This window comes from Macaca fascicularis, chromosome 20, assembly GCF_037993035.2.
Source record: "Macaca fascicularis isolate 582-1 chromosome 20, T2T-MFA8v1.1".
Taxonomy (NCBI): domain Eukaryota; kingdom Metazoa; phylum Chordata; class Mammalia; order Primates; family Cercopithecidae; genus Macaca; species Macaca fascicularis.
In genome coordinates this window covers 17,270,866-17,281,093 of record NC_088394.1, presented here as the reverse complement: position 1 = coordinate 17,281,093, position 10,228 = coordinate 17,270,866, and positions in this window count along the sequence as shown.

Below are 10,228 nucleotides of genomic sequence, written 5' to 3'. Positions count from 1 at the left end.
TCTGTCCCCTAGATGCTAGTAGCACACCCTCCCCCAGCAGTGACAAGCAAAAATGCCTCTGGATATAGCCCAAACATTCCCCTGGGTAGGTGAGTAACATTGCTTCTCTCACCTTGAAAACCACGGCTGTATAAGTTTTTGTTTTATTTTGTTTTGAGACAGAATCTCACTCTGTTGCCCATGCTGGAGTGCAGCGGCAAGATCTCAGCTCACTGTAACCTCTGCCTCTCAGGTTCAGGTGATTCTCCTGCCTCAGCTTCCCAGGATTACAGGCACCCACCACCATGCTAGGTTGATCTTTTGTATTTTTAGTAGAGAAGGGGTTTCACCATGTTGGCCAGGCTGGTCTCGAACTCCTGACCTCAGGTGATCCACCCACCTCGGCCTCCCAAAGTGCTGGGATTACAGGTACAAGCCACTGCACCCGGCCACTCCTGTATAATCTATACAATAAAGTTCATGAGGAAAGAAATGAGTCCAATGCCTGATAAACATAGACCTGAGGTTCTCAATTCCAGCTGCACTTTAGAATCACAAGAGAATTTTAAAAACATTCTGCTGCTGACCCTCCATCAAACAAATAGGAATATCTGAGAAGGATGGAGTGGGGAGATTGAAGCCCAGGCACCCTAAGGAAAACAAAAACAAAAACAAAAACAAAACCCAGAAAATTTCCCAAGCACATCCCTTTTGCAGCTAGGGTTGGTAATCTCAGAAGTAGGCATCCATGATGGCTGGAAGCCTTGCTGAATGAATATGAGGGAGGGATGGAGAGAGTGAGGGGGTGAGACGAGGAAGGAGGACATGCAGGGAAGAAAGGCAAAAAAGGGAAGAAAGGAGAGAAAGGAGGAGGAAAGAAAAGGAAGAGAAGCCAAAGAAGGAAAAACCAATGTTTCTTGCTAGACTAGGACTCACAAAAAGAACCTGGTTATGAAAGCTGGAGGCCTAAGGTGCGAGCACATTTGAAGAGCTTTGAATATCATTTTGTTGTAGCTGGGGGTAAGCAATGCAAAGCCAACAAAATTTTCAGAGCAAGGATGCTTCAAGTTCAAAGCAGTGTTTAAGAATTCGAATGTGTTACCCAGCACAAAAAAAACCAGGGCGGAAAGACTCTTGCAAAGAACAAATTGCATTATATGAAATAATTGAGAGTGGTGAGAATAAGAGTGAAACAACAAATGCCAAAGATTCCCTACAGGAAGATAACCCGGTGATTATACTCCCTGACAAGCACAGGGACTGCCTTTTGGGGACACAGCCTTGTCCCTGTCATTCGTAGTTTAGTAACTAAGACAGACAGTGAAAAACAGTTACTAACGTTGTGTGAGTAAGGGAGAAGCAGAGGGTGCCACGGGCTGGAGCAGGTGCCTCCCTGATCTCAGGGTTCAGAAAACACTTCTCAGAGGGAAGCATCTATAAGCTAGCATACCTGCAACAGGGGAGAGGTGGGGCTGGAAGAGTGAGGGAGGGAGGTATGGGAACTAGGAAAAGAGAACTATATAGGGGAGGGCCAAGAGCAAAGCAAAACAGTGACAGATGAGGCAAGAGAAGCCCTGGAGGATGGTGGAGCACCTTGTAAACCGTGTTCAGGATTCTAGACTTTCTGCTAAGAGTCGGAATAAGCCACAGAGAGACGGGTTTTAAGCAAAGGAGAAGCATCATCCAGATTTGCATTTTTTCAGATCTCCTTTTTGCTATGAAATATAAAATAGAAATGTGGATGAAGAGAGAAGCTGGCGAAATGTTTCCAAGGCTGTAATGCCATCTGAGTTGGAAAGAGAAATGTGACATGAGCAGCAATGCGGAGAGGCAGCCAGTGACTAGAGTTAGGGACAAGAAGCCTTTGAACGTTTTCTCCCATTTTACAAAAACATTTATGTTCTGGGCACAGGGTCCCCATATTGGGAAGAGAGCGGAAAGAGCTGTGCATCATTCCAGGCCCTGCATATTGCGCCCGGATCCCTGCCTGCCTGCAGGTGCCCATGTTTCAGTAAGAAGAGCCTGGGTAAATCAGTCAGGACTCCTTTAAACTCTAGGAAGTCAAGAAATTTTCCTAGTTGGTCTCTCTGTGTCCCTGAAGCAGCTCAACAAGAAAAGAATATAGGCTGTGTAGCCAGTCCAATCTGACTTCCAATCCTTTCCCAACCAATGACCAGCTAGATCATTTCCCTAACAACTCTGAGCTTCAGTTTCCTCCTTTACAAAATGACAATGCCAATATCTCCCTGTGTGTTTGTGAGAATCAAGTGACAGACAAGACTTGGACAGTGCCTAGAAAAGTGGTTGGCCATTGTATTCATCCGTTTTCACACTGCTATAAATACCCTAGACTGGGACATTTATAAGAAAAGAGGTTTAAATTCACTCATAGTTCCACATGGCTGGGGAGGCCACAGGAAACTTACAGTCATGGTGGAAGGTGATGGAGAAGCAAGGACTTTCTTCACATGGCAGCAGAAGAGAGTGTGAGCAAGAGCAGGGAAGACCGCCTTATAAAATCACCAGATCTCAAGCAAACTCACCCACTGTCATGAGAACAGCATAGGGGAAACTGCCCCTGGGATCCAATCACATTCCCCCAGGGCTTTCCCAAACACCTGGGGATTACAATTTAAAATGAGATTTGGGTGAGGACACAAAGCCTAACCATATCAGCAGTGAATAAGGACTGGTGTTTCTCTCGCTTCGAATGACGGTATCTAAACTACATAGATTAACCACCAGCTTCAGCTATGTGCTGCTACAAAAAAACTGCACCATGAACGGCCATGTCCACGATGTAGCAGTAATTCAAAATGGTGCAGGTGGGGAAGGTTTAGTTGAAAGGCTCTCCTATTTGCTTAAGATGGATGTTTATAGGATAGAGGGAAAAAATGCAGGACTCCAGGCAATAGAAATATTTGAATAACGGCAGAGGCAGAACATTTGTAGCAGGTCAATAGACTACTCTTCTCTCTCCAGTAAATTCCCCATCTTGAGTTTCTATAATATTGGCATCTTTGTTATGAAGCAACTTCTGATCTATTTCTCTTCTGGAGGTATATTGAATGCATTTGAAGGAGAATGGTACTTTATTACAGACCAAGGGCCTTGTGTTTATGATTTACAATATGGTGGTGTTTGCCCGCCTAATATCGCCTGAAGCAGTGACAAATCATGCAAAAGAAATTAACTTGCCTTGACTCCTGGTCTGTTTGTTTAGCCAGGACTCTTCAGATTGCAAGTGACAGGCAACTTAAAAGAGCTCAAGGAAAAACAGAATTATAAGGGCATGGAGGAATCTCATGCAAGAATGGAATGACCAAACCAAAAAAGGGCAGGAATGCAGGTGGGGCTCGGGACTATAAAACCAAAGACTCAGACATATTGGCATTCTTTCTCCATTTCTTGTAGCAATTGTCTGTTTATTTCTTTTTTTTTTTTTTTGTCTCTCTCATTACAAATGGTCTTTGGCTACACAGAGGGAAAAAAAGTGACTCTTCTGATCCCAGTAGCTTCTGAGTTTTCTATCTATGATGTCAGTCCTCAGAAGGATATTGAGTTTATTCCCTTGATGCTTAGCCCAGAAGTCCCGATGGAGGGCCTTGTCGGCTTAGCTTGGGTCAGGTGCCCATTCTTGGGCCAGTCAGCTGTTTCCAGTGCAGCATAGTGACCCATTCTGGGTCAGATACCTACTCATGGATTAACTGACATTGGCTAGAGATGTAGACTACTTGAGAAAATGGTCCCTCAAAAGAAAACCAAATAGATTTGCAGGTGGAGGAGCAATTTCCAGAAAAAGAGCCAGGCTGGAGAGGCCAAACAATGGGTGAACGCTACACCTCTCTCCTGGGGGTGAGGGGAGTACTCTCTGGTCTTGAATTTACTCACTTATTCATCTCCTCTTTATTCATTCATTCAAATAATTACTGAAGTACTTCCCACCATTTTCTTAGTTTAGTATGAATCAAAGTTCTCCCCTCCTACTGCTGACACATTTCTTTTTTCTTTTTTTTTTTTGAGATGGAGTTTTGCTCTTGTTACCCAGGCTGGAGCGCAATGGTGCGATCTCGGCTCACTGCAACCTCTGCCTCCCGGGTTCAAGTGATTCTCCCACCTCAGTCTCCCGAGTAGCTGGGATTACAGGCACGTGCCACCATGCCTGGTTAATTTTTTGTATTTTTAGTAGAAACGGGGTTTCACCATGTTAGCCAGGCTGGTCTCGAACTCCTGACCTCAGGTAATCCACCCGCCTCGGCCTTCCAAAGTGTTGGGATTACAGGTGTGAGCCACCGCGCCTAGCTTCTGACACATTTCTAAAGCACAGAGACATCCACTCATAGTCTTCCATCAACACCTTGGCCGGAGAGGCGTTCCATCCCATTTAATAGTGTGCAGGAGCTTGTAGACCACTTCACACTAATGATTCCTCCTTTTCAGAGATCTACTCTCCTTGAAATATTCAGCAATGCACAGAAAAATTGCAGATAGATTATCCTAATCTCTCAATAGTTACACACATACACACATGCACATATATGTGTGCATGCACACACACACGCGCGCGCCAGAATGCTCTACTAGACATTGAGAAAACACTTGCTTTTCTCCTGCAGAATAAAACATTTAGCTGACCAAGGTCACTTTTGTATTGTATTGATGGGCCTGCAAAGGAAGACATATAGTATGAGGAAACCTCAAATCTGGTATAAATTTATGGGTCTTCCTTGAACAATAGTTACCTCTTCTTTGTCCTTGAGCTTTTTTTATTTGAAAAGTGAAGAGGCTGAATATGAGATAGATCCTTGCAACCAGTTTTGGAAGGCAAACGCCAGGTCCTAAATTCTCAAAACTGAGGCCTCATCGAGGACTCTTCCTCTGACATTCCAGGTTATATCTGATGACCAAATTCTTTTCTTTTCTGTAGTAGTTCCGGGTTGTAAGCATCTTTGCTTACATGTAAGCTCCCTGTCACTCTGTAACATCTAGAAAGCAGACACCAGGGCTTACTCATTATATTACAGATGCCCGGCACAGAACCTGGTATATAACAGACACTTGGTAAGTGTTTGTTAAACAAATAAATAGACTGATGAAAGACACATTGTGTGGGCCAACCTCACTTGTCCACGGAGGGATCCTGCTCTTAGCAAATAGTGGCTACATTGATTTTTGCATTTTGAGTCCAAAGAACAGAGAGCTCAGGCTGTCGGGTCCCACAAATGCCACCAGAATTCACATCTCCTTTGACGTTCTCCAGAGCTGGGTCACAGAGTCTTCTGGTCCACCAAGGATAGCCGAAGCTCAAGGACGGCACACTCAACCCAGTAGTATGGATAGTAGTGCAGGCTCTTCATAGACATTTAAAAAAATCTTAATAACAGTTCCCGGCTACTGAGCCCTGATGGTGTGCCAGACACCATCTAAGAGTTTCACAAACATTTTCTAAACTAGTAATTCTCAATCACAGCTGATTTTTGCCCCCTAGGAAATATTTGACAATGTCTAGACACTATTTTGATTGTCATCCTGGAAGGGGTTTGCTGCTGGTATCTAGGTGGCGAGGGTAGAGGCCAAGGATTCCAGTAAACATCCCATAATACACAGGACAGCCCCAAAAAACAAAGAATGGTCCAGTCCCAAATGTCAAAAGTGCCAAGGTTGAGAAATCTAAGACAATCCCTTCTACAACTCTATTCTTCTTATTATGCCTACCTTAGCAGAATTCAGGCTCTTCTCAACCTTCTCACCTGGTCGTCTTTCATTAGCTTTACGAAGACGATTTATTTAGGGGGAAAGAGCTATTATCATTTTAACTATAGACTCAATGTCTCCCAAACTTAGCTTGGTCCAAGCCCAGGAATTATTACGGGCAGTTGGGAGGTTAAAGGCGACATGGAGGTTGGTTATGTCAGATCCCTTTCACTGTCATAATTTTCTCACCATTATAATTTTTGCAAAGGCAGTTTCAACTGCACAGCACAGAAACACCTATGTCAGGACCCTTCCAAACCTTGCCCCCCTATATATCACTTCATCCAGTTGTTCGTTTGTATCCTTTATAATAAAACAGTAATTATAAGTATAGCACTTTCTGAGTTTCGCCAGTTACTCTAGTATGGGGGCCATAAGTTATTGGTTCCCTAAAGGTTCACTGAAAAATCATGAAAAAATCATTTCATGCAGGAGATGAGAGAGGAGAAATGGGTCATGAAATGTGTCAGCAGTAGGAAGTACATTTCCTGATTTTCCAGGAGCAGAAACTGAGGAATATGGAATTTGCCCAAGTAGCAAAGCTGGAATTTGAACCCTCAGTCTTTCCGGTCTAACCCCTATGTGTTCACCCTCTATTCTATCACTCCTGGCAGGTCTTGCCTATAAGGTTGAACTAAATGGAAAACTTCACAGTAACAATCCTAAACCTACTTAATATGCCGGGACTTGAATTTCCAGTTGCCTACACGTCAGATTTTACCTAGTTTCATGTGAGAAACTAAAGATGTTACTTCGGCCAGAGTTGGGAGTATCTTATATTGAATCCAGTTCGCCCTATTGAAACATAATAACTTTTAAAGTAATCTAGTCTCTTCATTACCAGCCTTCCATCCAGTTGTCGAAATCTCTTTTGAGTTGGTAGTTAAAAGGCCCAGCTACACATTCTTAATGTTATTGTTGCTGGCTAAAATGCCTAGCAACAACACAAACATCAGTCAGAAGCAAATTATCAGATGTACCGACAAGATGCTCCTCAATTTAATAGTGTGGTAAATGATGGCTGGGAGATGTTCTTTGAAGCTGTGGAGGCAAATGTGAAAGCTAATTCAATTCTCAAATGAATAAAAGTGAGAAACTGTTCTTATAAACCTGATATTGCCAGAGATAGGGCTTGAGCATCCTGCTGCCTTGTGTGGGAGAAGCGAGAGGAGTGGGAGTTTATTTTATTTCTGATAATAAAGAGTTGGGCTCTGCGACCACACACGTTTGACCTTGGATCCCTGGCTGGGAACTTTTGCAAGAGTGAGAGCTCCTTTCCAACTGAGCTAACAGGCGTGCTGACTAAATCGCTGCTTCCCCTTGTAGCTGCTTGAGGGAGTCAGGGGTTTCTAAAGAGACCTTCAGGGCTCTGGGGAAGTCTGATCTCTATTAGGCTTTGGGAACACATAAGAGAATTTTCTGACAGGAGACGGGATCTCAGATCACCTGGGTCAGTGGCTTTCCAATCACTAAGTGGGGCCCTAGGTCTTTACAAAGGTATCTTAGAGGGAGGAGAAGGAAGGCTTGAAAGGGATTCACGGCCTGAAATTTGCTATCATTTATTATACATATACCAGGTGTAGGGGTAAGATGTTGTTTATAGAACAATGGCTTCTGCTACTAAAAATCATGAATGCCACTAATCTACTCAATTAGATGAGAAAAGCTGGGCTCCATGGAGATGTCCCCAAGGCCACACAACCAGCTAAGGGTCACAACCCAATACCAACTGGATGCCCAAGAATTCAATTCATCTCTGACACTAATTACCTGAAATTAATGTCCAACTTCACACGTTAGGGGGCTCAGCACCACGAACCTGCCTCCACTTCGGATGCTGCCGCAAGCCCCAGGGCCACCTGCAGTTCTGCTTGGCCAATGTGGCTATAAATTTGGGGATGCCCATGACCCCCTTTCAGGTTCACAATTTTCTAGTGAAGCAAACTAAAATATTTTACCCTGAAATATATTTCTCTGACATATTTTGAAATGGCTTTCTCAGAGCTAGCAGATTGAGATGGCAGAAAATTTGCATCTGTAGAGAATCTCCATTAATGTGGCCAGGTCTTTTCTATGCCTTTCCAAGATGTAGGAGAGACTGAGTCTGAAACCTTTAAAAGACTAGAAAGGCTGATCACAAGGTCAGGAGTTTGAGACCAGCCTGGCCAACATGGTGAAACTCTGTCTCTACTAAATAAATAAATAAAATAACAACAACAACAAAAATTAGCTGGGCATAGTGGCACATGCCTGTAATCCCAGCTACTCTGGAGGCTGAGGCAGGAGAACCACTTGAACCCAGGAGGCAGAGGTTGCAGTAAGCCGAGATCACGCCACTGCACTCCAGCCTGGGCAACAGAGCAAGACTCTGTCTCAAGGCAAAAAAAAAAAGTCTAAAAAGAGCTGGGCATGGTGGCTGACACCTGTAATCCTAATACTTTGGGAGGCCAAGGTGGGAGGATAACTGGAGGACAGGAGTGTAAGACCAGCCTGAGAAACACAGTAAGACCCTGTCTCAAAAAAAAAAAAAGTTGAAAAAGAAATTTTTACCATCTATTCTCTTGGAGGGAGGCCTCCTCCACATAACAAGGCCACCTTTGCTAGCCAAGCCTCTTCCTCTCTTCCTCCCATAAACCTGTCTTGCCACCAAGCCTGTTTTTGGCCATGCTCTAAGTCCACATTCTTTCTGTAATCTCAAGCTTCTGTAACTTATTGTAGGGTTACGTCTTCAATCGGAAGGCTCCTGTGTCTACACATTAAGCAATCTGTATGCCTTTTCTCCTGTTAATCTGTCTCATGTCAGTGATTTTTCAGTGAATCTTTAGGGGCCAAGAGCTTATGGTCCCCACATTAGAATAGCTGGCAGAACTCAGAACGTGCTATACTTACAATTGCTCTTTTATGATAAAGGATGCAAACCCGGTGAAGTAATAGATAGGGTGGCAAGGTTTGGAAGGGTCCCGATAAAGGTGTTTCTATGCTGTGGAGTTGAAACTGCCTTTGCAAAAATTATAATGGTGAGAAAATTACGACAGTAGAAGAGATCTGACTCAATCAACCTTCATGTGGCCTTTAACCTCCCAATTGCCTTTAATAATTCCTGGGCTTGGACCAAGCCAAGTTTGGGAGACATCGAGTCTATAGTTAAAATGATAATAGCTCTTTCCCCAAAATAAATCATCTTCATAAAGCTAATGCAAGACGACCAGGTGAGGAGGTTGAGAAGAGCCTGAATTCTGCTGAGATACAGACATAAATGATTACCAGCCATTATTCTGGAGGTCATATGATTTTCAATCACCCAGTTACTCCTGCAGATAACATCACTAATGTCGATCCTAAGACTGGCCTTTTGAGATGTCTTTTCAGGTTTTTGCATTTCTGATAACCATGGACTCTACCAGACCTGCCAACCAGTCCTGTGGCCTCTCCCTACTAACCGACTCAGCACAAGAGTACAGCTTTGACTATGTATGACTTTATCCCTGACCGAACCAATCAGCACTCCCCACTTCCTGACCCCGTTCCTGCCAAAACTATCCTTGAAAAAATCCCAGTCTCTGAATTTTCAAGGAGGTTGATTTGTAATAACTTCATCCCCATGTGGCATGACCAGCCTCATGTTAACTAAATGCTTTATTTATGTATTGGTCTCAGTGAATTGGGTTTGTCTGTACAGTGGGCAGGAAGAACCCATCAAGTGGTTAGAGAGTGAGGATGCAGCCTGGTGTGGTGGCTCATGCCTGTAATACCAGCACTTTGGGAGGTCAGGGTGGGTGAATTACCTGAGGTCACAATTTTGAGACCAGCCTGGGCAAAGTGGTGAAACCCTGTCTCTATTAAAATACAAAAAGTTAGCTGAGCATGGTGGTGGGCATCTGTAATCCCAGCTACTCAGGAGGCTGAAGCAGGAGAATTGCTTGAACCCAGGAGGTGGAGGTTGAAATGAGCCAAGATCTTGCCACTATACTCCAGTGTGGGTGAGACAGTGAGACTCTGTCTCAAAAAACAAACAAACAAACAAACAAACAGTCAGAATACACCTCCCCGCTGGCACATCAGTACACTTACCAACCAGAAAGCTCTCAGAGCCTCGTTGTTCAGAGTTTTTGTTGAGCTTTCATTATATAGGCATGATTGATTGACTCATGAACCATGACTGAACTCAATCTCCAGCTCCCCACCATCCCCACAGGTTGGGGCATAAAAGTCCAATCCTCTAATCTTGCACTTAGTCTTTCTGGCATGGCCAACTTCTCCCTCAAAACTATTTAGGGTCCACCATGAGTCACCTCATTAGGATAAACTTAGGTATAGTCAAAAGAGGCTCATTTTGAATAACAAAATACACTCCTAACATGCAAGAAATTCCAAAGGTGTTTCAAGGAGCTTTGTGTCAGGAACCAGGGACAAATATCAGATTTAAAAAATCGTACCACAAAGGCAGAGGCTGACACTATATATAGCGTTTTTTTTTGTTTTTTTTGTTTTTTTT